Raw genomic sequence first — 26,266 nt, forward strand, 5'->3', positions numbered from 1 at the left:
GCGTTGCCCAGAAGTCCTACACTTTCAATGTCATTGATCACTTGCTGGGCCCACAGTAAAGTGGATCACACCTTTTATTTTCCGGGGTGGCAATTTATAACATCTCTGGATTGGTTAGAACCCAAATGAGACCTCCAAACCCGTAACTATTCAGTGAAGAATTCCATGTATTTACATTGTAAGTCTGAAGTACTGGATTTAGTGGGGGCTGAAGCATAGGGTGGGCCAGGGAGAGATGACATGGTCAGCCCTTTGGGTGGGTTACTTCTGAGATTATCTGTAGAATCAGTTGCAGGGAAGAGACTCATGACCCAGGAGATGCTAGAGAAGACTCCAGATTTGGGAGGCAATATGACTTAACCTCTTGGTGGCCCTCCAAGGACTGGCAAAGATCACTGTTCAAGACAGAAAATGAAGGGACTCTACCACGCCTACATAATGCATCTAATCCATCCTCTAGATTAGAACCTCACAATCTGGAGCTGTGTTTTACTTATCTTTGTATTCAACCATCAAGCACTAAGCCTAGCATAAAGTACAAAATCACTCATATTTATTGGACTGAATTAAAGCCAGATTGAATGCCTGTGCCTGTGGATGATGGATTTAAGGATGAGGTTGAAGGGCATGGGCTCTGTCAGGGTCAAAGAAAGAAGTCCCCCAGATGTCACTGCTCATCTCATTTGAACGTGAAGTAAGTGACATCACTAAATGGGAACTAGAATCTTTAAATACAAAGAACAAACGGTTGTGAAAAGAGAGACAAAACTGTTAAAGGAATTGGGAACCTCTCTAATTAGTTAGGTTTCTCTTTCTCTTATTTCCCAGATATTTTCTGATACATCCTCCATAAGTGATCGCAATGTGGGTCCTCCCTAGGCCTCTACCTCTGATGGTTCTGGTTCGTGCATGAACACACATGCACGCACATCTGTTGTCCCTCTCAGGTGAGTATCAGCTAAGTCGCTAATCAGAAAGGAATCCATGAAGAAACAAAGAACAATGAGATTAACATCACACATCTCTTCCAAGGCACTGGGCACCCCCTGTCGTGGCCTCTCAGGTACACAGCAGTCATCCAGATGCCAGATATTTCTCAGCGATTAAGAACCAGGTAAATTAAATGGATGATCTGAGATTCCGCCCCGGGGCATTAACTTCAGTCAATTATTGAAGTTACTGCTAGTTTTGAAATATTATTTGCTTTAAATCTTCAACAATGTAAATCTCACAGGCAGGAAGAGTCCCTCAGCAGCCATCCCAGCTTCAGTGAGAAACCCGGAAAAGATGCTGGGAAGTTAAGAGGTAGCAAAGACGGGTCTGTCATTTGACCAACACAACAATCACCTTTAGCATCCAGAGAGGAGACGAAGACTTTTGTTCCATTCATGTTGCAGATAGAAGCCACTGATTTGGGTTTCAAATTACAGCATAATAGTTCATTTGTGCAAATCATAAATGAGATCATATAATGTTGTTATGAATAAAATATACACACCAATCTAGGCAGGCATTTCTCCCTTGTTAATTCTTATATTTTGTTTGTATTTAGTATTCCATTAAGATCTAAACTCCTAAAATTTGTTCATTCAACCAATATTTACTGGCATGCACTATGGTCTGTGTGAGGCTCTAAGGAACCTTCGGAGCTTCCGGGCTGCTGAGCGAGCTCAGGTGTGCTCACGGGTAAATGCAATTACAATCCCGCTGTAAGGTCCATCAGAGGGTGTAGTTTGCCAGAGCTGCAGGCACCAAGTACCACAAACTGGGAGGCTTAAAACAACAGAAATTTGTTCTCTTGCAGTTGCGGAAGCTAGACGTCCAAAATCAAGGTGTCGGCAGGGACCCTACTTTCTCCAAAGACTGGAGGGGAGGATCCTTCTTTTTCTCTTCCTACTTTCTGTTTGTTGTCAGCAATCCTCAGCACTCCTTAGCTTGTATGTACTTCACTCCAACCTCTGCCTTTGTCATCACACGGTGTTCCCCCTATGTGTTTCTGTGTATACATAGCCTTCTTCTTGTAAGGACACCAGTCATATTGGGTTAGGGGCCCAGTCTACTCCAATGTGACCTCATCTGAACTGATTACATCTGCAATGACCCTATTTCCAAACAAGGCCATATCTGAGGTATGGAGGTTAGGACTTCAACACCTTTTGTGGGGCGACACATTCAACCCATAACAGAGGGATCTTTAAAACCTGATGCCCTCTTGTGAATGAAAGTAACGCGTTTAGATGTGCAGGACTTGCTCGGTGTTCAGGACTCAAGTCATGAACATAATCTGGCTCATGTGGCCAAGGGATTAGCCCTTCACACTGGTCCAGTCAGGCATTTGGCCTCTGAGTGTCAGGGCAGCCCAACGAGAAACACAGAGTCACTGAGCTCTAACCACTGGGCATTGTGGACCCCTCTTCTCTCTCTTCCTTCTTTCTTTTCCCCATGGCATCTTATTCTCAACACTAAACTGTACTTTTTAGACATTATCCAACCGATTTTACCAGGCAGCCTTTAAATTTTTCAATTCCAGTAGCTGCCAATTGTCTACATATTTTGAGCAAAAGTGTGTGGGGAAGCCTGTCGTGAGCAGACTTCTCAGACAAGTGCCTGCAGGACAAAGAGGTTTCCTGTGTGAACTAAGGAGCTGTCTGGACATGGTCACCCACAGTCACCTCAGGCCTGCGTACTAGTCTTCTAGGTGAAGCCCACTTTTAGACTTGGAACTGTAGAGCTTTCCTTGAAGGAGAACAGTTTACGAGATCAAGAAAGAAAAAATCACTTTGCCAACTCTGATAACCCACAATGGGTTATTTTGATGATCTTCATTTCCCACAGCGTCTAAAACAGTGCTGTCGTCATTACTGAGTAAATGCTCCTGTTGACGTTACTCTCAGGGAACTGGCAGACAGCTAAGTTAGACTCAGGCCATGCAGAGGGCCCTCTCATGGCAGATTCCAACAGCTCAGGTAGAAAAGACCTTACCCTCCTTCACGGCTCCTCCCCCGCTCCCAGTCCAGCCTGAACCCAAAGCAACAGAGCAGGTGCGGAGGGGACGGGATTGCTTACATCTTCCTTCCCTGCAGGTTTCTGAACCCCAGTCAGGCCAGAGCTTGAGGGAGGGGAGAAGATTTAAATAGGATGAGAGATTACAGTTTTGCTATCAGATTGTTTTAGAGTTTTTAATATCTGATAATAAGAACGTACATTATTACCTGGAAGGAACCAGAAAAGCTATGCCCTCTGCCCTAGATATTGTCCAAGGGCAGGAAGAATGGGATTGAAAGACAATGGTAAGGAAAAATTAAGTGGCTTTCTGTTGGGACTCCATTGTGTCCAGTTGAAATATGCATAGTTACAAGAGGATTACGATGGAGCTAGGAAAAAGTTTTTTATTGAAGGGCCAAGAGTGGCTCAAGACAGCATTACTATGAGGGAGAAGTAGAAGTTCTAAGCGGATTTCATTTGACTACTGAATTCTAGCACGGGAGGAAGGACTTACAGCCTGGAGCCTGCGAAAGGCAGTAGCAGAAAAGGGGTTTCCTATGGAGACGCTCCCTCCCTGTCTTCCTTCCTCTCTCCTGCTCCTTGCTCTCCCTGTTGTCTCCACAGAGTTTCCTCTTTCAAGTCCCCCAGTCTCCACGCCCTCACCCATTCCACCTCAGAAAACTCCATCCCTCTCCAAGGGAGTTTCAACCCCTTGGTTTCTTCCCCTGTGTTGCAAATTAGAGTAGCCAGGGTTTAGCAGATCCTAAAGCAGATGCTCAGTTAAGTCCTGTGGATACCAGAAAGAGAGCTTAGGTTTCTCTTCCTAAGTGTGGGGGAGAAGGTGGATCCCGGACCTGCAGTTCGAGCATCACCCAGGAGCTTGCTGGGAAGGAAGAGTCCTGGGTCTCATCTAAGCCTACTGAACCCAAATCCGCATTTTAACAAGGGCCTGCGAGGATTCATATGCATGTTAGCATATGAAAAGCGAAAAGCAAAAAGGTGCTGAAACCTAGTTTTAGCACATACTCTGGATAATGCCCATGACGTTAGGAGAGGAGCACCAGGCCAGACACCACTTCTTACGTCCCATATGCTGAGTGTAAACCAGTGCACGAGAAAGGGTCTTGCCCCTCTGGGTCATTCTCTGAGTAGCAACGTCTCAAAATCTATGCTTTGATTTTATATATATATATATATATATATATATATATATATATATATATATATATAGTTTGCTTTTTTTTTTTAAATTCCTAAAGTTTCTGTAGTCAGGTGCCCTCATCCATCTTTGGCAAAGTTCATGGCTGCAACAGATGCATAACCAAGCCCCTAGCAGGACCTTCAGCACACAGCACCTCAGAGCGGCTGTCAAAATCCATTCTCTAGCAAGGTACCCAAACACAGCTCGGCCAGCTGCCTTCCAGGCCCAGGCCCTCGGCGGTGGCAAGCTGTGAGAAAGAAAGGTTCGGGCACAGTCGGTGCCCCTAAAGCAGTGGAAACTGAAAACCTTGATTGGAACTTTCTTCAATATTTCTTAGAGAACACGTTTCACAGAACCTGTCTAGTTTAAAAAACAAAAACAAAAAACCAAACCTCTGGAGGAAAATGTAACATTCTCCCAAATTCAAGATGTGTACAAAATATAAATCTCTGACTTTAATTTTTAGAGGATTGTTTTTTTCCTAGTAACTATCTATAGACCTCTCAAGATGGGAACTGAGAACTGTTCTCATTTCCTCCCGGCATATTCTAACACTTTATTTTAAAGTTCTGAAATGTGTTGGGGCCTCCTCCCTAGCAACACCCAGCATTACATCAGCACCATCAGCAGTCCAAGTTTCAAACCCCTCACATAGGATATGGAGCAAAATACATCCAAAATCTACTTCAAGACAGATCATACATAAGATATTCAAGAACCCCTTGAATAATCCACACCCTCTCGCATTTTCAAAGTGGCCTCTAACAAAATGTATGCCCACACATAACAGGCTCATTTTTTCTAATCCAAATTGCAATTCAAGTCCAAGAAGTGTATTCATTTGCATGAAATATTCTTTCCAAGAAGTTCTTCCCAGGTGAGGAAATTTAAATGTGCTTCTCTCGACAGGGAAGGGAGACAAATGGCTTTGGCTGGTCAAGGGTTCTATCTCTTACAGCCAGGATATTCCAAATGGTTGCTCATTCCATGGGATCAATAAACAGCCAGACTTATATGCATGAAACTGTCTTAGCCTTCCAATGCTAACACAGACTATTTCTCGAGCTTCTCCCAAGGTGGAGCCTTAAAAAATCCTGACATCCCTGAAATATGTACAGTAACAAAAACAATAAAAGGATGAAGATGAGAGAAACTAACTCAGCTCTGGCCGTGCCCTCAAGACAGTTGTTCAGTGCAGTTCAGGCTTTCTTCTGGTGCACAAGAAACACAGATCAAATTTAACTCTGTCAGCAGGAACAAGCCCAGATTTCTGACATAGTCATCTTTGCCTCAGATAGGACCTATAAGAAAAACAGCCTATGTGAGAGGAATTAATGTGACAGGACATTCACTGTTGGTCATAAAACCCCTTGAAGGACCTCAGACCTTCAGAAAAATGCAAAGATCGAGAATGTTTAAAGGCTGTATTCTCCATTTATAGACTTCCTTAGTGCTGGAGCGGGGTGGCTAGGCTCAAAATCTAGGCAGTGCTCTCAGCCAATGCCTGTCCAGGAGCATCAGCTATCAGCTCCAAAGCCCGTTCATCCCTGAAGGGCCAGAGTACACATGGGATCACACTTTTCCCTTTACAGCCACATTTCCCTCAGGAAGCAGAATCATGGGAAAATCTGCCTATCTACTTCCTGGAAGAGGTTTTGTGGGAACAGGTGCTCTTCCCAAAAATAGGGTGACTTTTCTAAGGGGCTTTTGTAAGAAGGTAGGATAAGAGCCAATTTGTCACTCTCTTTCACTGGCATCTTCTCTTTCCTTCTCTTGATACTCCATCCCTATGACACCGTGACTGAAATTACATTGACTTTAAGATCCTAAGTCTAGGAAGTTAGGCTTCCCACAGGTTCACTTTCCCCCAAACCTTTCCACCAAATCACAGAGAAGAACAATTGAGAAGACCAGCATGAACTTCTGCAAATATAGGCACCTTGGCAACCAAACTTGTCCAATCAGTCAACCACGGAAGAACTTTCTGTCAGTACTGGTATTCATCACTCTGATGAGTCCTCAGGGAGAGCAGGCAAATATAAAACCCAGTGTAAAAGAATAGATAGGAATACGGAAGACCAGCAGCCCATGGAACATGCCAACATGACAGCATCCTTGGAGCTCCCTAAACAGATGGGAAAAGAGGGTTAGCAATAATAGTATCCAATAGCAGATATCTATTGAGAGTCTACTGTGTGCCAAGCAATATTCCAGGCCCTATAGAAAGAGAAAGACACACTTGAAATAAAAAGACTTTGACATTGACCTTGAGGACCTCGGGGACAAATGGGGACACAGAAAGGTAAATGTTTTTACAAAACAGAGGAGGCTCTACAACACAGATGAGAAGGAAATCGTCTGAGAGTTACCTGATCTTTTCAGAGAAACTGGGGACCATTTCTCAGAGGATGTTTGTCCCTTAGGAATTTTAAAGAACAAGCTAGCATGACAAAACAGCAGTGTTTGCAGCACAGCCGGCTCCTTGAGCAGGCAGTAGTGTTAAAAGTCAAACTGACTGCCTTTGAACCAGGGCTCTGACCCATCAGCAGGATGCGTGGCTCTGAGCAAATCACGGAGCCTCAGTGCATCTCTGTTTCTGAATCTGTAAAATGGGGAGAGTACTCTCTATCTCACAGAAGGATCATAAGGATAAAATCCATCACACATAGAAAATGCTCTCTACAGTGCTCAGCACATTCTAGGCTTTCAAAACAACTTCTATGAGTTTTTATATTTTGTGCTTTGGTTCTTAAACTGAATGATGGACCACATTTAAGAGAGAGTCTCAAAGGAGAGAAGACTGTTGTGGATTTTTTCCCCCTCGACTTTGCATTCAAAAAGTAAAAAAAAAAAAAAAAAAGACTGTAATGCAGCTCGCCAGGGCATTATGTTGGTGAAAGGAAGGAACTTGCTGGTTCTCCCTTTGAGCCTGTCAGACTTTGAGGGATATCTGAAGAGTCATCCCCATGAAAGGAGAGGCTGGCGACAGCATCCCGCTCCGCCGTGTCTGCTCGGTTTAGGGACGGCTGGCCTGCAAGATCGATACTAGCTCAGGGCAGCCTCTTGTACTCCAGCCCACCCCACACATCGGGACTGCCTATCGCTTCTCAGCGCTGCTGGCAAAAGTCAGGATTCCTATTTTATGCTCTGGAGAGGCAGATTCGGGGAGCTGTGGCTTAACTTACCCTTGGGATGGCAGTTGGGGGCCCAGCAGTTCTCATAAGTAATTCACAGACTGCGGCCATCAGAGAGCGGGGCCGACACCCAACGGCGACCAAGGATGAGCTCCCTAGGGGCAGAGCTGTCCAGATCAGTTAGTGTAACAGGAAGGGGCTTCTGCCCTGTAGTCCGCAGCCTCATCGGCAAGCGGCATTTATTCCGCACCACGTAGAGGGTTGCCAGACTTAGCAAGTAAAAATACAGGCTGTCCAGTTAAGTTTTCAGCATCTGTTCTGAACCCCAGCTGGTGGGTAAAGTAATCCCTGTCACTGTGTGGGCTGCCACCATGGGACCATACGTGACTCCCGGGCTTGTAGCTCCCGTGCATTTCGGAATGGGGCGGCGTGAGGGGTGAGGCTGGGAGCAGATGCTAACTCCACTCAGTCTGCAAGTCTTTTTTTTTTTTTAAGATTTTTTTTTTTCCTTTTTCTCCCCAAAGCTCCTGGGTACATAGTTGTATATTCTTCCTCGTCAGTCCTTCTAGTTGTGGCATGTGGGACGCTGCCTCAGCGTGGCTTGATGAGCACTGCCATGTCCGCGCCCATGATTCCAACCAACGAAACACTGGGCCGCCTGCAGCGGAGCAAGCGAATTTAACCACTCGGCCACGGGGCCAGCCGCATCAGTCTGCAAGTCTAGTACATGCATGTGTCATCTGCCGAAGCACCCGGGAGGTGTGGCCACGCCTCTTCCCATGGGCCTGCGCATGAGTATATCAACACTACTCAGCCTTTAAGGTCCAGCTCTTGGGGCCGGCCCCTGGCGGAGTGGTTAAGCTCAGGATCCGCTTTGACAGCCGGGTTTAGCTGGTTCTGATCCTGGGCGGGGACATGGCACCACTCATTAAGCCATGCTGAGGCGGCATCCTACATGCCACAGCTAGAAGGACCCACAACTACAAATATATACAACTATGTACCCCAGGGCTTTGGGGAGAAAAAGGAAAAATAAAATCTTAAAAAAAAAGAAAGATCCCGCTGTTGGATGAAGCCTTTTCTGACGCCTTCAGAAAGAAGCCAAAGGCTTTACAGGGGCCGGTAGACTTTCCCCATACTCCCTCCTCCCTTCCATCTTGGCTGCATCTCCCATCGCTTCCCCTCGGCTCACTCTGTCCCAGCCACACTGGCCTCCTTGCCCTTGTTCCCCCAAAAGGCTGGGCACACTCCCTCCTCATGGTCTCTACCTTTGCTGTTCCCTCTGCCTGGAATGTATCACTCTCTCTCCCCCTCAGCTCCTTTCTGTAGTGTCACTTTTCAGCGCGGTTTCTGCTGACTGCCCTGTTTACAGTTTCAACCTCTTCCCAGCAACCCCTGGCCGCTCCCCTGCTTTGTTTCTCTCCTTGGCACTTAGCATCAGGTAATATACATATTTTTTTTACTAACTTTTCTTATTTATTGTCTAGTTTCTCCCTGTCCCCATCCCACCGCTGACCCACAGAAACGTAAACTCCACGAGAGAAGGAATTTTTAAATCTGTTTTATTTCACTGTTATAGCTCTAGTACCCAAGACTTAATAGAGAGTCAATAAATATCTGTTGAGTGAATAAATAAACGGATTTTTTTCTTGTATATTTTCACAAAACATTATACAAAAATCTGTAACTCCACCTTGTTTATTTTCTGATGTCCACAGATCGGCCCCCCTGAAGACTGTGTGTTCTAGTAAATAAAGAATGAATATGCCAGGGAAATGAGGCAAAAGAAGTGTGCCATAGCCCTTGTCATGTAACAGGTGCTTGGTAAATACTTGCTGAGTGAATATAAAAGGAAAGTTCTAAAAACACACATGCACAAACACCAGAGCGAGGATCAAATAGGTAATCCTGGTGAAACTCAGTGCTGACCTTTGCAGAGGGTGCAGGCACTACAGGAAGCAGCTATTCCTCCAGTGGAGGTGGGGCATGGCCTGTCCGCCCCCCGCCTCCTCCGTTCCCGGGCTGCCCTCGGCCCAGAGGTGCACACACAAGCTCCAGCCAGAGCGGTTGGTGCAGCCTCTGGCCGTGGAGCAGAGTCAAGTTAACTGGCTCCCATGTGGACTGAACCCAGACTGGGCCTCATTAGTACCAGCTGCAACCCACCAGTCACACACAGACTCCATGAAACAGAGCGATCACAGGATGGCTGGGCCAGGCGCATGAATAAACCAACACACTCGTAAATAAATAATGCAATATTCACACGAGGCACAGGGGTTAGCAATACTTCCTGAGGAAGGCGTTGAGTGGGAAAGGAAGAGCATCCACTTTTTGTCCTCTCAGCCAGGGAAGGCAATGCTACCTCTGCGTGTTTTAAAGAGAAGCATTAGTTCACCTCAGCCTGATAACACTGGCAATTTTTGACTCGCGGTTTTGCTGCTGTTGCTATCGTGCTTTTGACTATTAAAAGAAATTTCTTTTCCATTTTAATTGTAAACACCTTGGATGCAAGGAGGCTTAATTTTGTTCCCGAATGAAAAAGGCCTGTTAAACTATTTCTTAAAGCAATTAACCAACCCTTCCTCAAACCTCAGCCTGCAGGAAACTTGCAGCTTCCAGAGGTGGCATACTGTCAGGGATCTTTTAGCAAATGAAGGGGAGAGCCTTCGGACTCATTCAAAGAGAAGAATCATGCTTTTCACCATCCACTCCTTTGCCCATGAAGCTGTTTACAGAATATTGCCACACCCCTGAGTGTGACTCAGCTAGGTGGTTTTCTCAGTCCTGGTCCCCATACAGAGCCTGAGGCAAGGATTACAGTGTAACTACTTTATTTGGGAAGTGAAACCCTGGAGAGGTGAGGGTTAGGAGGGAACCCGGAAGACAGGCAGGGTAAACAAGAAGCAATGTGATGCAGTGGTGCTACCCTGCATGCCACTTCTCAGTGAGTGGCCAAAGACACAGGGTGCTCTGCAGGTGTGTCCCCTCAGCCCAAGGGACTTCTGTAGCTTTGCCAGGAGAAATCGAACCTCCACGTGGAGAGAGAAAGGATTCTTCATCTCTGTTACCTGAAACCAAGTTTACTCCCAGGGAGGCAACACCCTTCACTTCTGGGTGTCACTTGGTCCTTCTGGAGCCATTCAGGAAACAGTTCCCATACCCATGGCTATGGCATTGTACCCAAATCCTGGAGTGGAGTGCGATTTGTCAAGAGTATGCTGGCAGTGAGGGTGTGAGGCTCAGGGCCTCACCTTGGCGTCCAGGCAGTTCCAGGGCTTGGCAAAGGCGACAGTGCTCTTGGGAAGCCCCTGGGGGTGGGCAGCACCTTTGGCAACAAAGTGGGCATGAAGGGAACCTGAGGAGGGCTTCAATGTTTGGGTCCAACACAATAAGGATCTCAAAGAGTTCTTCCTACTTCCAAACTTAGCACAAAGCCGTTTACAGAACATCATTTGGAATCCATTTGTCATGCCTTTTGGCTCATTTGTTTGCTTAAATCCCAATCAGGTCAGAGATCCACCTGGAGCCATTCTGCTGGATCACTGCTTCCCCCGCTCTTAGGGCCCCTCATTGGGTACCATGTTCCCAGATTCCTCCTGGCCCAGGTGGCCCCTTTTTTCTTTCCCGCCTAGCCTCTTTCCTCAGTGGAGGACTGAAGTTCTCCGAGGTTACAACTGGGCTCTTAGGTTTCAAGACTGTGACTTTGAATGATACACAAGCCTCAAGAAAGATGGCTCAACCTCTCAAGGTAGCAGTTGTGATTAAGTTGGCTCCCCCGGGAAATGGATCCGAGATGGGATAAGAGACAGGGAGAACACAACTTAGCGGTGGCCCATCTGGGTTCAGAGACGGTCCTTGTGACAGTCTTTGTTCCTCATGGCTCGCGTGCCAGGCTTTCCACTTGCAGAGGCTGGTGGTAGAAGTCAGGCGCAGAGGGTTAGCAGAGAGCCTCTGTGAGGGCTGGGGAGGGGCTTCCAATAACATGTCAAGACGCTGCTGGCTGTGGATTCTATGGTGTAAGACAGGGCAGGTGGTTTGGATCCATTTAGCAATTTGTTTCAAAAAGGTGATAGAATACGCATATTTTTCCATATAGAATATGCATTTTTCCATAGACCATTCATCACTTTGCACTCGAGCACAGCTAAGGTGAGTGTGTGTGTGGGGGTGTGTGTATGTGTGTGTGCATGTATTAGGGTTATGAGGCAAGAATAAACCTGAAAAAAGCCTTCACCCCAGCCCCATGACAGCACTAAAAGAATCAATGCAGTAGGCTATTTCAGAGGCGGCAGATGAATAGAAATCTCTCTGCCGCCGCCCTGTGCTCAGAAGAGACAGGGACCCTTCCTGCCCTTTAACTGTTCTGCCTACAAGACCCATTGTAATACTTTTTTCAGGAGGAATTTGAAATTAATTTGTTTTCCCTGCATCTTGTCCTATTTTTATCTAAGTGCTAACCGTTCATTCAAAAATAAAAATAAAGGACTGTACAAGAGGCATGCAACTGCCTTTTATACTTAAGGATGAAAAACTGGTTCTGAAGGAGGTTAATGTTGTTATTCCAGAGAGATAACCCTGGTTGCTATGGCGAGGAGTGTTCTGTCAATCACCCCGATGAAGGTGGCTCCTCTTGCGAGAACAGCCTCTATTAGAGCTGCAGCTGGAATATATTTGCCACTGAGCTTTGACTCAGATGTTTAACTTGGTGGACAGGGCTGTGTTTCATCAATTGGAATATTGTAGTCTTGCAAGGTAGTGCCTGTAGAATGCAGCTGAGTTAAACTGAATGGTCTCCCGACGGGCCAATTTAACCACCAGCCTAGGTGTTCTTTAATCTCTAAAAAAGTAGGGAAGGATTTGGGCAAGAATAGAGCTAACCGTGACCAACAAAGGAGAGGTCCAAAGAATATAATATGTGGTGTGATTTGGTTTGTAAAATGGGAGTTCTTGATGGATTCGTTGATTGATTGACTTTTTTGAAAAAAAATTCAATGGTTTTGATCTGTGGCGTTCACAGCTTAATGAGCTGCCATTCCTGCTGAAATTTATTCAGGCAATAATCCACAAGAAATTGGTTGTTTTCAGCAGTTTATGACTTGTTATTTAACATTTAACAGAATGGCTATTTATTTTGGAAACAACCAATTGTGAGAGGTTTATTGCTATTGTAAACCATAATCAACTGCTTGTGTCATTATTAGTTTTGCAAGAGATAAAATGGGCAGCTGCAAGGGGAAATTGTTGAGTGGCTTTAAACATTTGCATGTGTGATTCTACAGGAGCGCTGCTTCACCTCCAAGTTCGCCTGCATTTACAGCAATTGTGCACTTGCCTTCAGTATGAAATATTCGGCCTTCTGGTTAAAATTGCATCCAAATAAGATAATGCTCCAGAAAGTCTCTGCAATTTTTTTTTCAATCACTTCCATGGAAAAAGAAGTTAAGATTTGGATGAGCCAGGACAATGCTGTAGATTACATTTTGTTTATCCTAGTATCATACCAAGAATTAAGTTTCACTGCTTTTATAGAAATCCAAGTGTTTGAGTGATTTATTCCACCGAACCCTCAGAGAGCTCCTTCTGTCACCAGGGTTTCTGCTTTAGCACTTGCTGCTGGGCTGTAGGATTCACTGTGGTGGACTAAGACTGAGAACGTGATTAGATCTCTGAGTGGCTGTGCAGCCCAGAGACCTAGGGAGCTCGCGGCCGTGGACTGTGATTTATAGAGGACACCATGTGCATCAAAGCCACACAGATTCTCCTGGGCAAGTTTGGTCTGGGTTGTTTGGAATTTCTGCTGGGAATCATGGAGTCCTAGAGCTGACAGGGGCAGGGAGGGGAGCGAGGGGGCTCATGGTCCCCAGTGGATAAGTATTGTGGTCCTGCGGCAACAAAACTAAGGGCCACTGTGTGCAAATCCTTGCATCTCTCTGAGTCTCAGTTCCCATTTTTAAAAATGGAGATAATTATACCATGTCTACTACTATAAAAAGGTTATCCTGAGAAACAAAAAGAGTGGGATAGAAACCATCAACAAAATGAAAAGACAACCTAACAACTGAGAGAAGATATTTGCAAACCATATATCTGATAAGGGGTTAATTTCCAAAATATATAAAGGACTTATACATCTCAACAACAAAAAATCCAACAACCCAATTAAAAAATGGGCAAAAGATCTGAACAGAATTTTCTCCAAAGAAGGTACACGGATGGTCAACCGGTACATGAAAAGATGTTCAACATCATTGACTATCAGGGAAACGCAAATCAAAACTACAATGAGACATCACTTCACTTCTGTCAGAATGGCTATAATTAACAAGACAGGAAACAAGTGTTGGAGAGGATGTGGGGAGAAGGGAACCCTCGTACACTGCTGGTGGGAGTGCAAACTGGTGCAGCCACTATGGAAAACACTATAGAGTATCCTCAGAAAATTAAGAATAGATCTACCATATGATCTAGCTCTCCCACTGCTGGGTATTCATCCAAAGAACTTTAAAACGCAAAGGCATAAAGATATTTGCACCCCTATGTTCATCGCAGCATTATTCACAATAGCCAAGACTTGGAAGGAACCTAGGGACGAATGGATAAAGAAGATGTGGTATATATACACAATGGAATACTACTCAGCCATAAGAAATTATGAAATCCAGCCATTTGTGACAACATGGATGGACCTTGAGGGTATTATGCTGAGTGAAATAAGTCAGAGGGAGAAAGTCAAATACCATATGATCTCACTCATAAGTAGAAGATAAAAACAAGGACAAACAAAAACATAGCAACAGAGACTGGATTGATGGTTACCAGAGTGGAAGCTGGGAGGGAGGAGGGCGAAAGTGCTAATTAGGCACACATGTGTGGTGATGGACTGTAATTAGTTTCTGGGTGGTGAACATGATGTAATCTACACAGAATTAAAAATATATTATGATGTGCATTTGAAAGTTATATAATGTTATAATCCAATGTTATTGCTATAAAAATTAAAATTAAAATAAAAAATAGAGTGGGATAATATATCCAAAAGCAGATTATGAAAGGGTTAAGATAAAGTGCAATGCTTCAATGATCAACATTTTGTTCTTATTCTGCTTGTTGACAAGTAGGCTAAATCATTTAAAGAGCTACAAAGATTTTGTTTCAACACATTTGATATTTGGAAATTTGTTTTGCAAGCATTGAGACATGACTTCCTTAATCAGAAGTTTTTCTAGGCAGGACCACATATTTGGTATTTTCTCTGTAGGAAAAAGGGCTATAAGAAGGGAGCTGCATTTTCCTCACCCTGCTGCACCCGCAACTTCCGTTGAGGGTGTGGTGGCGGTGGAGGAGGGCGCAATCCTTATGGGTAGAGCCTGCATTCCAGACCACAGCCTCTGGAGGGCCTCCGAAGATTCAAGGGATAGAAAGAGCCAAAGAGAGACAGACAAGGGAGAAGTCAGGGCCAGAAACAGATGCACAGAAAGACAGACAAAGGAATACAGAAAGAAAGAGAGAAGAGGCAGCTCTTTGGGTCCTCTGGGGCGCTGAGGGAGGCCCTCGTGAGTAGCTGCAGGATTTGACCAGAAGGGAGGAGCCGGAGAAACAGAAAGAAAACTGGAGAGTGTCTTTGTTTTGCGCGGAATTGCTGCAAAGGGAAAAATCATTTGCAAAGATGATAGACCTGGAATTTAAAAAAAAAAACCCTCCAAACCCCCATGGCTTAAACCAAGAAGCACAAAAAGGTCTGAGAAGATTGGCAGCGTCCTTAGCAGGGTGCACGCAATGGAGACAGCATAGCTGCCCTGTGGGAGGAGGGTTGGGGCTGTCAGGATTCAGAAACCCAGCCCAGGCCCAGAGCCTTCCCATCCCTGCCCCACAGGAAAGGGGACCAAAGCCACCACATGACAGGAATGCCAAGGGGCCTCCATCTTTTATTATCTCGCAGATTTCTAGTGCAGAAATAACAGTAATTGCCACCTCGTACTTAGCATTTATCGTGTATGAAGACTGTCCTGAATGTTTTTCATGCATTATCTCATTTATTCCTCATACAACACAATTAGTAGGGACTATTACTGCTCCCATTTCACAGAAGGCATCGCATTTGTCAGGACATATTCTTAAGCATTCTGATATAGATAATATTTAAGGAATTTTAAAAGAAAAAAAATTCCCGTAACTCCAAACATCTTCACATATGTAACCAATTTTTTTGTATAATTCCAATTATAATGAAATTATACTCTATACTCCCATTTTTTTATATATGCACCATCATATCATCATTATTTTAGGTCTCCTTCATCTCTTGAATGAAAGATATTGACATGAAAATTATCTGACTGTCCTGCATCAGGTCCCTTGGGGTCTGCGTTAGATCTATGTCAACTCAATGAATGTTTGCTGGGTACTTCCAATATGCCAATTGCTGTGCTAGATCCTGGGTAAACAGCCAGCCCCTGCTGTGAACACACATCCCACATCCCTGAGGCAGCCTCTGCACTAGCCCGGGCTACAAAGCCTGGTCCAGATCCTAGCACAGTGAGAATGATGGTGAGGACTAGATTCAAGGTTGCTTTTACTTTTGTTTCCCCCTGAGGCAGCTAACACCCAGTAGTATGAGGGATAAGATGAAGATGTGGGAGGGTAAACGGGGCTTCCCATGCCTGTGCCATTTCTCACAGGGCACACCCAGTGTTTCCTGGTCCTGCCAGCTGGTGCGGATTTGAGGTCCATCGGGATGGAGAAGGGTAGAACTGCTGCCTCACTCCCTTTGTACTCCTAGCCTCATCAGCCACCAGAATGATGGATACAACCAAACTAGGCAGTAATCCTGCCACTCAGCCTGGAATTTCAACGTTCTAGGCCAGCATGGTCCATTGGAACTTTCTACAATGATGGAAATGTTCTAAATCTTCACTGTACAAAATGGTAGCCACTCGGTGCCTGTGGCTATTGAACTCTTGATCCATGGCTACTGAACCTGAGAAAATAAATTTCTAATTGTATTTAATTTTAACTAATTTAAATTGATATTTAAACAGCCACAAGTGGCTGCTGGCTACCATGTTGGACAGTGCAATCCCAGGCTTTGAGATTCCAGGTGGGCCGGCTCTGGAACAGTCTCCCTTTGTCTGTTCAGTTTTTCTATTCATACCTCTTAGGAACGCTCTGTGGGCAGACCTGGGTTGTGTCCTTATGCCCTTATGCAGCCCTGATTTTCACAGCAGTTTCACATTCGTTTGCTCTGTATGTAGGTGGCAGGAAACACAGTAGAAGACCTATGGGCATCAGGCACGTTGTTTCTTGCAAGCAACTGGAACCAACCCGGCCTGATTTAAGCAGAAAACAAAGTCATTACAAGGATATTGAGAGGCTCACAGAATCACCAGGGAGGCAGAAGAACCAGTTCAGGGTCCTGCAGCTAAGACAGTGGCTTGGGTCAAATGGGGATGTCACAGTCTACATTGCTGATACTGCTAACTTCAGTTGCTGGAGCCACCAGTCAGGCTGGTTGCCAGTGCTGCCCTCAAAGACTCATCCTTCTGCAGCCACTGCCAGAACCCTACCGTCCTCATAACTCTAGGCCAGGTTGGTGGTGCCTGGGTCATCTCCCCTCCTGCCAGCTGCACAGGAGGCTGGCGAAGCAAGTAGCTGCCATTTTCAGCTTCTACAATGGGAGACAGACTACCTTAGCTCAGGGAATTCCACAAAGCCAGGAAGGGGCCTCAGAGGCTCGGTGATGAAAAGAATGAATATTCCTGCATGACCACCACACAACACTTACCCAGATCTCTATCGAGGCCAGCAAGATCTGCAGTTCCTCAGATTCAGTAAAGCCTGTCTGTGAATCTCACCAGCCAACGGAAGCTGCGCAGCCAAATCCCATTGCACTGGTCCCCCTGCAGAACTGCTTTCCCTGAAGGCCACTCAGGTGTGATGCTGTGGGTGGACAGTAAAGGAGGTTATACGGCACAACCCCATGAAATGCATTATGTCCATCCGAAGGCCATTGTTCACTACCCCTCACAGAGTTGGGTTGGCTGCTGGAAAGCTTCGGGCCGAAGCCACGGCCCACCTGAAGCCTGAGAAGACCCAAGAGTAGTATTTTATGCATAAACCTCATTCTTTGTTTTTTCTTACCTTTCTAACCCTTTCCCCTGATTTTGTCACTTCTTTTAAAGTAAGTGGTTTATTTTACATTTTAATTGTGCACTGTAATTCACCTTACCTCCCTTTCGGAGCATGTCAAAATAAGAATAGAAAATGATACGAGCTCACAATTATGCCAAGAGGTCGTTTCAACTGCTAAGGAAGCATAAAGAAGGCCCAGCGGGCTCTGCGTGGGGAGGTGGGCAGGGGAGACAGGGCTGGGGAACCCTCCTGAGACGGGTGACCTTTGAACGATGGAGAGGTAGACATTTATTCATGGAAGGGACAAGGCAAGGGAGAGCCTTCCAGGCAGCACGAGCAAAACCAGTATTCAATTTTGGTTTCCGTTCTTTTTTCCTACATAGTTGCTACTGCAATCTGGAGGGGCGATTTTAACGCACAGCCTCCTGGAAGGTTCTCTCTGACTTACGTTCTTGCCTTTCACAGTTTTCTGATTTTTCTGTTTCCAGGGGCCCTGGAGCAGAGTGGGAAAGGACTCCGAGGCTGAATTAAGCGGCTATCTGCCTGCCCTGTTGGATCCCATCTGCCCCATTTGGCCGCCATCCCCGAAACAGGTGGGCCTGGCACGCAGCTCAGGCCCATCAGCTAATTGTGGGCGGCTCTGAAAAGGCCCATTCACTCACTTCGGAAGGAAACACCCAAATAAATCCGCCCTCTTTGGGAGATTCAGCAGCCAAAGTCGCTTTCTGGAGAGCGAATCGTGCCAGGCCAATTCAATCTCCTTGTCTGATAGAAGGAAAGTGCACGAGATCAGGAAGGAAGCAGGAGATGCCACCTGCGGGGCCCAGGAGAGCTTTCCGCTCCGGCGCACGCGGGATTCTCATCAGCGGAGCAGAGCGGCAGGGTCACCGTGGAGCGAAATACAGTTTGGGGGGGCGGTTAAGTGGCACTTTATGACCAACACGCCCAAGGCCAGATCGTCCAGGGTGAAACCCAAGCTCGGGGGCCAAGATCAGAGTTGGCTGTTTCGAAGACTGTGCTGAGACTAAGGCTCCTTTATTTGAGGATTGGGTGGTCTTCCTTGTGGACTTCAAGCAGCTCGTGGAGAAAGCTCTCACATGACGGGGTGGCGTGGCCGCGGGGTCCACCGCTGGTTCCAGGAAGCCCTCTGGGCCCCGGCGCGAGGGCTCCGCAGATCTGGGTCTCTCCTCTCCTGGGCCGGACTCCTTCTGTGGGAGTGTTTTAGAGAGCCTGGCCCTGGTTGTCTTGGGTGCCAGCCAGACAGATGGGAGATGCCAACTCCCAGCCTTCCTGCTAACTGGGTGATCGCAGGAGAATCACTTGCCCTCTCCAGACTTCAGCATCCTTATCTGTGAAATCGGCATAATTCTATTCATCTTTTTGTGTACTCATCATTAGAGGTGAAAATGAATGTAATATACACAGGCCCTGCACTCAGTAGGCACTCAATAAGTGTTATTTCCTTTCCCTGCTAACCCCAGCTTTCTCAGTGCTCCCCGAATGGTGTGTGCCCAGTGAACCTCCACTGCTTACATTAGCCTGGATACCCACCATGGCAGAGGGTCTGGATGAAACAGAACTCTCTGAGGGGCCCAGAACCCAGGCTGGGAGCTGTGTAACGTGAGACACAATCAAACTGAAAGGAGAGCACACAGGAGCATAATCACAAGTGAGAGAGCCCCTGGACTTTGGTTTTTTGTGTATTTTATTTTTGTTTCAGCTTGATTGGGATAAAATTCACATATAACATTGTGTAAGTTTAAGGTGTACAATGTGGTAATTTGATACACTTATATGTAATCATTGCAAAATAATTACCACAATAGGGTTAGTTAACATTTCCATCACCTCATACCTTTTCGTTTTTTTGTGGTGAGAACATTTAAGATCTACTCTCTTAGCAACTTTGAAGTATACAACACAGTATTGTCAAGTAGAGTCACTACGATATATATTAGATTCCCAGGCCTTACTCATAACTGGAAGTTTGCGCCTTTTGACCAACATCTCCCCATTTATCCCATGCTCTAGCTCCTGGCAACCACCATTCTACTCACTGTTTCTACGAGTTTGGCTTTTTTAAATTCCACATATAAGTGAGACCATACAGTGTTTGTCTTTCTCTGTCTTATTTCACTTGGTATAATACCCCCGTTTCATCCATGTTGTTGCAAATAACAAGATTTCCTTCTTTCTTATGGCTGAATAATATTCCATTGTATGTATGTACATCTTCATTATCCATTCATCCATTGATGGACACTTAGGTTGTTGCTATATCTCGGCTATTGTGAAAAATGCTGCAATGAATGTGGAAGTGCAGATGTCTCTTTGATATTCTGATTTCATTTCCTTTAGATATATCCCCAGAAATGGGATTTCTGAATCATATGGTAGTTCTATTCTTAATTTTTTGAGGAACCTCTATATTGTTTTCCTTAGTTGCTGCATTAATTTACATTTCCACCGACAGTGCATGAGGATTTCCTTTCTCAACATCCTCACCAACACTTATCTCTTGTCTTTTTGAGGTCAGTCATTCTAATAGGTTAGGGTGATATTTCATTGTGGTTTTGATTTTCATTTCCCTAATAAACCTGTTAGCTATTTGTATGTATACCTTTTTTGGAAAAATGTCTGTTCAGATCCTCTGCCCATTTTTTAATTGGATTGTTTTTTTGCTTTTGAGTTATAAGGGACCTTTATGTATTTTGGACATTAACCCCTTATTAGATATATGATTTGCAAATATTTTCTCCGATTCTGTAGGTTGTCTTTTCATTTTGTTGATGGTTTCCTTTGCTGTGCAGAAGATTTTTAGTTTGATGTACTCCCACTGGTTTGCTTTTGCTTTTGTTGTCTTTGCTTTTGGTGTCAAATCCAAAAAAACTCATCACCAAGACTGATGTTAGGGAAATTACTTCTTATGTTTTCTTCTAGGAATTTATGGTTTCAGATCTTATGTCTAAGTCTTTAATCCATTTCAAGTTAATTTTTGTGAGTGGCGTAAGATAGGAATCCAATTTCATTCTTTCATATGTGATTATCCAGCTTTCTCAACACTGTTTATTGAAGAGACTATCCTTCTGCCATTGAGTATTCTTGGCTCCCTTGTCAAATATTAGTTGACCACGTATACAAGGATTATTGTCTGGGTGATCTATTCATTGCTAAATTGGGGTATTGAAGTCCTCTACTATTATTTTTGTTTATTTATTTATTTTTGCTGGGAAAGATTCACTCTGAGCTAACATCTGTTGCCAGTCTTCCTTTTTTTTCCTTCTCCCAAGCCCCAGTACATAGTTGTATATTCTAGCTGGAAAACCTTCTAGTTCTTCTATGTGAGGTGCCACCACAGCATGGCTACTAACAGACGAGTGGTGTGGTTCCATGCCCAGTAACCAAACTGGGGCCCCTGAAGCAGAGTGCACTGAACTTTAACTGACAGGCCATCAGGGCTGGCTCAAGTCCCCTACTATTATTGTATTGTTATCTCTTTCTTCTTTCAGATCTATTAGCATTTGGTTAATATATTTAAGAACTCAGATGTTGGGTGCGTATATTGTTTTATTCTCTTGATGAACTGACCCGTTTATCATTATTCAATGACCTTCTTTTTCTCTTATTACAGCTTTTGCATTAAAGTCTACTTTTTTCTGATATAAATATAGCTGTCCTGACTCTCTTTTGGTTTCCACTTGCACGAAATATCTTTTTCCATCCCTTTACTTTGAGCATATGTGTGTCCTTAAAGCTGAAGTGAGTCTGTTGTAGGCAACTTATAATTGGGGTCTTGTTTTTTGTTTTTTGGTGAGGAAGATTGGCCCTGAGCCAGCATCTGTGCCAGTCTTCTTCTATTTTGTACGTGGGATGTAGCCACAGCATGGCTTAATGAGCGGTATGTAGGTCTGCATCCAGGATTCAAAACTGTGAACCCTGGGCCACTGAAGCAGAGCACATGAACTTAACCACTATGCCACCAGGCTGGCCCTGGGTTCTTGTTTTTTTATCCAATCAACCACTCTTTGCCTTTTGATTGGAGAATTTAATCCATTTACATTTAGAGTAATTATCAACAGGTGGGAACTTACTAATGCCATCTTTTTGTTTTCTGGCTGTTTTGTAGTTCCTTTGTGCCTTTCTTCCTCTCTTGTCCTTTGTGAATTGAGGATTTTTTGTAGTGGTAAGCTTTGATTCTTTTCTCTTTATTTTTTGTGTATCTACTATACATTTTTGCTTTGTGGTTACCATGAAGCTTATATAAAATATCTTATAGATATAACAGTGGATAACAATTTAATTTTGATCTCATACAAAAATTCCACCTTTTTACTCTCCACTTTTAATGTTTTTGATGTCAGAATTTACTTCTTTCTATTGTGTATTCATTCACAAATAATTGTAGCTATACTTATTTTTTGACATGTTTGTCCTTTAACTTTTTTACTGGAGTTAAGTGGTTAACACACTACCAGATTACAGTATTACAGTATTCTGAATTTGATTATATACTTACCTTTACCAGTGTGTTGTATATTTCCATATGTTTTCATGTTATTAATGAACATCCTTTCATTTCAGCTTAAAGAACTCTTTTCGGCATTCTTTGTAGCGTAACTCTAGTGGTGATGAACTCCCTCAGTTTTTATTTGTCTGGCACTGTTTTTATCTCTCCATTTCTGAAGGAAAACTTTGCTGGATAAAGCATTTTTGGTTGGCAGTTTTTTCCTTCAACACTTAGAATATATTATGCCACTATCTCCTGACCTGTAAGGTTTCTGCTATGAAATTCACTGATACCATCTGGGGGGGTTCCCTTGTAAGTGATAAGCTTCTTTTATCTTGCTGCTTTTAAGATTCTGTCTAATTTTTCACTTTTATTATAATGTATCTTGGAGAAGACTAAAAAGTTGAATTTGTTTGGGGACCTATGAGCTTCATGAACTTGAATGGCTGAATTTCTCCCCAGATTTGGGAAGTTCTCAGCCATTATTTCTTTAAACAAGCTTTCTGTCACCTTCTCCCTCTCTTCTTCTTCTGGGACGTCCGTATTTCACAGATTGCTTCTCTTGATGGTATCCTATAATTTACACAGGCTTACTCCACTCTGTTTCATTCTTCTTTCTTTGTTCTCCTCTAACCAGATAATTTCAAAGGTCCTGCCTTACACTTCATAGATTCTTTCTTCTGCTTGATCCATTCTGTTGTTGATGCTCTCTATTGCATTTTTCATTTCCTTCATTGTATTCTTCAGCTCCAGAATTTCTATTTTTTTTATGATTTCTATTTCTGTGTTAAATTCCTATTTTGTTTGTGTATTGTTTTCCTAATTTTGTTGAATTATCTTTCTATTTTTTCTAGTAGCTCATTAAGCTTTCTTTAAATAGCTATTTTAAATGCTTTATCAGGTAAATCACAGATCTTCACATGTTTGGGGTGGGTTACTGGAAGATTATTGTTGTTCTTTGGTAGTATCATGTTTCCTTGATTTTTCATATTCCTTTAAGTCTTGCAATGATGTCTTTGCATTTGAAGTAGCATCACCTCCTCCAGTCTTTACTGACAAGTTGGGGGAGAACTACCTTCCATCAGCCCTGCTAGGGATTCCGAGGCTTTCTCAGACCTTTTAGGGGTATGCCTACTCCACACTTCTTGCTGTCTCATGGCAGAATTCTTAAGCTTGTATATCTTCTATTGATCCTGCAATGCACCAGGCCTAGTCCTGACAGCCTCCCTTTTGTTTTCCCAAGGGTGGTGCTAAATGATCAAGTTTGTGGTCTCTCCCATGCCTGCAGATTCAGGATGGCTTTCTGCTCATGCTCACTAGCCATCTGTCAAAGCTCACTCTTGCTGCTGGTAACAGAGACAGGGAGACAGCCAGGGGTTGGGGATGGGTGAGGTGCCTGGAGCACTGGGGGTACCCATGTGCCAGTTGGGGGATTTGTGGCCTGGGTGTCCCAGCAGCTCATGAGTGGGCCTCCTGATGGAGTCCATAACATGGTTAATAGGCTCCATGTCCCTTTGATATGTTCCTTCCCAAGCCCTGGCTGTTATCCTCTCAACTGCTCACTGGCCCCAGTCATGCAGCTCACAACTCAGTATTCTGAACGGGATGAGAGAAAACAAAGCAGCATCCTGCACAGCTGGGGGAGCAGGGTGCTCATTCACATGCTCTTACTTTCCCCTGTGGGAGAAATCACAGGCCAAGAAGGGCTATCTTGGCCCTGAGCTGAGCCACCCTGGAGGGGAGTGGTGGTTGACATGGGCAAAATCAAACTGTTCCTCTTACCCTCTCCAATGCTTCCAGTCTCAGATTTTTTTGCTCCAATCGTGTCCTGGAAAATCTGCACTGGACTTTTGCAAAGTGGAAGTCTTGTTTGTAGGTGACTGTCTAAATCAGTATTCTCCTGGGGTTCCTAGACTGCAGCTGAGAGGTGCTTTAGCCAGTGCATGGGCCACTTCAAGGTCCACAGGCAGGACCGTGGTCTGTATGCCTATTACCTGATGCACAGGTGGACAGGACTCCTCCTGGGTTCCTTGGTGTATGATGCTGAATCCCACAACTCCCACAAAGGCACATTTGTCCATGGGTGGATGCTAAAGTGTTGTTGTTGAGTGGGGATATCGTGGAGGGATGTCTTATCTGGCCGGCCATCCTGCTCCAGTTGGACTTCGTATTAGTCAAGGGTCTCCAGAGAAACAGAACCAATAGGATAAGTATGTATACATAAAGAGAGTTATTTTAAGTAATTGGCTTACATGAATATGGAGGCTGGCAAGTCCAAAATCTGATGGGAGGGCCAGCAAGCTAGAGACTCAGGGGAGAGTAAATGTTTTAGTTCAAGTCTGAAGGTCGTCTGCTGGCAGAATTCTTTCTTGCTCAGGGGTGATCAGTCTTTCTATTAATTTCTTCACCTGATTAGATGAGGCCGACTCACATTCTGGAGGCCAATCTGCTTTACTCAAAGTCCATCAAATCAAATGTTAAACTCAGCTAAAAAAATACCCTCACAGAAACATTCAGAATAATGTTTCATCAAATATTTAGGTACTGTAGCTCAGCCAAGTTGACACATAAACTTAGCCATTACAGACTTCACACTGCACCCAAGTGCTTGGGGGACCCTCGTTTCTACCTCTTGCCCACACTGGGTGATGAGTTTTCTTTCTGTGCTTCCAGAGAGCATAGTGTCTTCTTAGAGACTGGACTTATGACTTACCCAGCGGGGCATCCTAGCTACTGACACAGGGCCAAGCACACAGTAAGTGCTCAATAAATGTTGGTTGAAGAACTAAGAGATTGTAGGTGCTTAGTGAGCCAGCTGATAACCCCTCTGCTGCCTTCTCGAACCAGGAGGATGCAGGAGCCCTTCCCCTGGGCCCTACATCTGGATGTAGGAGTGCACGGCAGTGTGGAGCCTGAAAGCCAGCTTTCTGCGCTAGCTGTGTGATTCTAGACAGCTTATTCTCCTCTCTGGCACACAGCAGGCACTCAGTAAACAATCACTCACTCAATAAAACCAGAATTAGCCAGAAAAATGCCTGCAGGAAAAGTTGACTAGACGCAGTGTGCATTCTGACTTAACCCCAGAAGAGGCTGGACGAACCTTCGGTCCAGGTTTAGGACGAAGCATGATGACGTTGAGGAGGGCGATCAGGGTGCTGTCATTCGCGTCTCTGCTAAGTGTTAGACACATCTGATTCTGTCGTTTACTCATGATGACTTGCAAGGGAAGAGAGGGGATTCTTAAACTTTTTTGTGCCATGAGCCTCTGGGCTCCTTTTCATAAAAAAGTTTTCAAATGCATACAATAAAATATAAATAAGATTACAAAGGAAACCAATTAGCTTAAAATACAGTTTCCATAAAACTAAAAAACATTTATGAGAATGTCTTTGCCTCACTGTTAATACATTAAATATCGAGATTTAGCAGCAAGCCTAAAAACTATAGTTTTGCAGTAGATGAATAGAAATGATAGGTAGAGATGTCTGCAATAACTGGAACCTGACATGAACATATCTGTGATTTCTTCTGCTGCAAAAGTGTCGGTTGCTAACACAACCGTGATTTGTTGCCCACATTCATAAATTGAAGAGCATGAGAAATTTTAGTTAGAGATGAGTGAAAATAAAAATAGTTTTTTTTCCTATCCAAGTCCATAGACCCCGTGTATTCCATCCACAATTCCCTTGGCAGTCCATTAATAAGGCAAATGTTTTTATCCCCAATTTACACATGAAGAAACAGGAGTTCAGAGAAGTTAAGTAACTTTTCAAAGATCACACAGTACATAAGATAGCCAGGGTTTCACTCTAGCAGTGCTTCTCAATCTTTAATGAGCATGCTAATCACTTGGCAACCTTGTTAAAATGCATAGTCCTAGGTCCCCCCTAGAGATTCTGATTCAGGAGTTTTGCTGGGGAGGGTCTGAGATTCTGCGCTTCTGACGAGCTCCCTGGTGATAGAGATGCAGCTGGTCTTGGGACTAAACCCCATTCAAAGTAGTGAGGCTATCAGTAGTGGTCCAGTCCCAGACCCCTGGAGGGAGGAAGAGACGCTAACTCTGGGCATCTTGTACTGAAAGTCAGAGTGCCCTCGTGAGCAGGACCTGCGGGTACAGACTTGCTCTCACCATCTCTTTTTGCTGTCTCTTCTCCCCCTTTACTCACCATCTCTCCTTAAGCTGCCTGCTTTGGATGCGATTCTCCTCCAGGCTGAATTCCTCGAATTCCATTTTAAGCTGGTTTCACTTGGATAAAAATGCTGCAGGGGAAGGAGAGGCCCTGGGTGAATAATCTCAGTCAGGCCCTGGAA

The 26,266-nt window shown here is 44.4% G+C and overlaps 1 protein-coding gene across 1 annotated transcript in view; it reads right to left on the reverse strand.

Annotated features, from left to right (window-relative positions):
- Window positions 1-8,865: 8,865 nt before the first annotated feature.
- DNAJC15 (DnaJ heat shock protein family (Hsp40) member C15) overlaps window positions 8,866-26,266 on the reverse strand; it is a 107,375-nt gene continuing 89,974 nt past the window's right edge. The window contains exons 10-13 of the transcript XR_011527879.1: window positions 26,122-26,215; window positions 17,102-17,256; window positions 16,472-16,646; window positions 8,866-11,329 (exon numbers count right to left, since the gene is read on the reverse strand). The gene's annotated coding sequence lies outside the window, so the exon portion shown is untranslated. The remainder of the gene's footprint in view (window positions 11,330-16,471; window positions 16,647-17,101; window positions 17,257-26,121; window positions 26,216-26,266) is intronic.

Source organism: Equus przewalskii, chromosome 16 (genome assembly GCF_037783145.1).
Source record: "Equus przewalskii isolate Varuska chromosome 16, EquPr2, whole genome shotgun sequence".
Classification (NCBI taxonomy): Eukaryota; Metazoa; Chordata; class Mammalia; order Perissodactyla; family Equidae; genus Equus; species Equus przewalskii.